The sequence below is a fragment of the Benincasa hispida genome, chromosome 3 (genome assembly GCF_027475165.1).
Source record: "Benincasa hispida cultivar pf3 chromosome 3, pf3_genome.v1.1, whole genome shotgun sequence".
NCBI lineage: Eukaryota > Viridiplantae > Streptophyta > Magnoliopsida > Cucurbitales > Cucurbitaceae > Benincasa > Benincasa hispida.
This window is the reverse complement of record NC_143480.1, coordinates 2,413,391-2,416,183: the sequence shown is the minus strand read 5'-3', so window position 1 is coordinate 2,416,183 and position 2,793 is coordinate 2,413,391. Positions and strand designations below refer to the sequence as shown.

At 37.2% G+C, this 2,793-nt stretch overlaps 1 pseudogene; it reads left to right on the top strand.

Moving 5' to 3' along the window:
- Positions 1-1,368: 1,368 nt before the first annotated feature.
- Positions 1,369-2,520, top strand: LOC150036951 (NAC domain-containing protein 96-like; annotated as a pseudogene).
- The last annotated feature ends 273 nt before the right edge of the window (positions 2,521-2,793 follow it).

Sequence of the window (2,793 nt, the reverse complement as noted above, 5' to 3'; positions counted from 1 at the left end):
ACTTCCACTATGCAATCGTGTAGTACTTTGTAGACAATCGTATAGTACAAGGTATGCGGTCATATAGGTTCTGAGATGGCAAGCGTCTAATAGTAATAGCTAATCGATCGTGTAGGAATTTGTGGGCGATCGTGTAGTGAAAGGAGAGAGTGCTCTCGAGAGTGGGAGTCGGATGATGCGGTCGTGGAAAAGTCATCGTAGCGTGCTGCTCATCGTCTACTTTCACTAGGCGATCGTGTAGTAAAGCTCAACGATCATCTAGCACTGGTTAGATGATCGTATAGTAAAAGGTATGCAAACGTATAGGTTCTGATAAGGCAATAGACTAATAGTAATAGCTAAACGATCGTGTAGAAGTTTGTAGCCGATTGTGTAGTGAGGAAAGATAGCTCTCGAGAGTTGGAGTTCGGAAGACGTTGTCGTGGAGAAGCAATCGATCATGTAGTAAAGCTCAGCGATCGTTTAGCACTGGGCATACGATCGTATATGTTCTGAGTAAACAATCGTCTAATTGTAATAGCTAAGCGATCGTGTAGGGGTTTGTGGGCGATCGTGTAGTAAGGAAAGAGAGCTCTCGAGAGTGGGAGTTCAGAAGACGTTGTCATGGAGAAGCCATCGTAGCGTGCCGCTGATTGTCTAATTCCTTTAGGGGATCATGTAGTTAAGCATAGCAATCGTGTAGCACTTTCCATACAATCGTATAGTAAAAGGTAGGCGATCATATAAGTTCTGAGAAGGTGATCGTCTAATAGTAATAGCTAAGCGATCGTGTAGGAGTTTGTGGGAGATTGTGTAGTGAGGAAAGTAAGCTCTCGAGAGTGGGAGTTCGGAAGACGCTTTCGTGGAGTAGCCGTCGCAGCGTGCCCTTCATCGTCTATTTCAACTATGTGATCGTGTAGTAAAGCTGAGCGATTGTGTAGCTCTTGATATACGATTGTATAGTAAAAGTTAGGCGATCGTCTGATATAACATAATATTATCTAACCTAAAAATTAAAAGAAAAAGGAAATATTAGAAGTCAACTGGAAAAAAAGGCATTTGAAATTCAAACACAATAATCGGATAAAATATCAAAGCACTTCAAAGTTAAAGAAAAGAAAAAGTAGAATTTAGGATAAAAAAAACAAAACTTGATATTCTCCAGATTGATTTAAAACTGATATATATATATATATCTTTAAAAAGATTATGGTCAAACAAATTAGATCTCAAAAAAAAAAAAAATTGACTTCTATAAATATGAAGACTTTGACTCTAGAATAATTTCAATCACAACTTCTTTAGAGACACCCACCCTCAAACCTTTGATCGCAGTTTCTTAAGAAATTGAGAAATTAACTAAGCCTTCATCCTTGGTTGCTATTGGTAATGGATTCAGATCCAATGCAACAAGTTTCGAAGTTGTTGGTCGGCTTTAGGTTTAAACCTACAGACCAAATACTCATGGAGCATTATCTTTACAAGAAGATTCACACCCTTCCCTATTCTACACTCGTTGTTTTTTACTGTGATCTCTACGAAAATTTAGAGCCCTAGGAAATTTGGAATTCCTATGGAGGTGTTGATGGCCAAGACCTCTATTTCTTTACGAAACTCAAAAGGTCTATCAATAGTTCGGGACAATTATCTGCCCATGTCAATCGTAAGATCGGCTTGGCTGGCGGTACATGGAGTGGTGAGAACTCAGCCACCCCGATTTCTGGAAGCAACGTCCCAATAATTGGCTACTACAGACGATTAAGGTATCCATAATAACGCCTTTCTTTCTATCTTCAACTTTGTGGCACTTGTGTTTTTAGTTTTATGTCACCCTTTGAAATTATTGTTTGTTTTTTCTTAATTTTTCAATTATTATAGTTTTCAACTTACCATTCTTTTGGAATTTATAAAGAATAATTTTTAGCATTTGTTACTGTTAGGTACGAGAATCCTCAATTACGAGAACTTCATGGTGAATGGATCATGCATGAGTACAACTTGCATGAGAGTGTGATCACATGTGGTTGTTCAGATCCAAACTATGTATTGTGTCGGATTAGAAAGAATGAAAGACCCAAAAGAAAAGCATTGGGGATATGCAATATTCAACCTACGAAGAAGAGGGTTGTGGCACCTGAGATTCATGATACGAGGAAGATTAACCAAAGACGACCTACAAGAAAAGCAAACAAAATTCCGCCTCAACAATTAGCAGAGCAGAGTGCCGTGACACCTAATATGGTATGCCACATGCCTTGTGATCCTAAAATGACCACCAACCAAATTCCTCATGATGTGTCCTACTTGGCTTTGATGACCACCAAGAAAGGTATTAGTGATATGTCTAAGCCTAAGATGATCATCAACCAAATTACTAGTGACATGCCTTATGCTCAAAATATGAACATCATGCCTCACATGCCTGAAATCACCACCAATACGATGGAAACTAATGACGAGATACAATGGAGTGAAATATTAAGTTTTGATTTCAATGAGGAAGATACTGGAATCACAAAATATCATATTCAACAAATTTAGGTTTATTAGATGAGTATTGACCGAATGTAAGAATGTAACATACAATTGAGATATTTGATATTTGTATTCGCCCGTAGATTCTTGGTCACATTATTGTATATAAATATTATATATTTTGAATTAATAAAATACTTATTGTTTATTAGTTTATATAAAATTAGTTAATGATGTTGCTTTACAAAAAATTATATTCGATCCATATATTTCCTACGTTCCTTGAGCTCCTATAAAATCACTTTGAAAGAAAGAATTCTCCCGCAACTGGCTATCCAT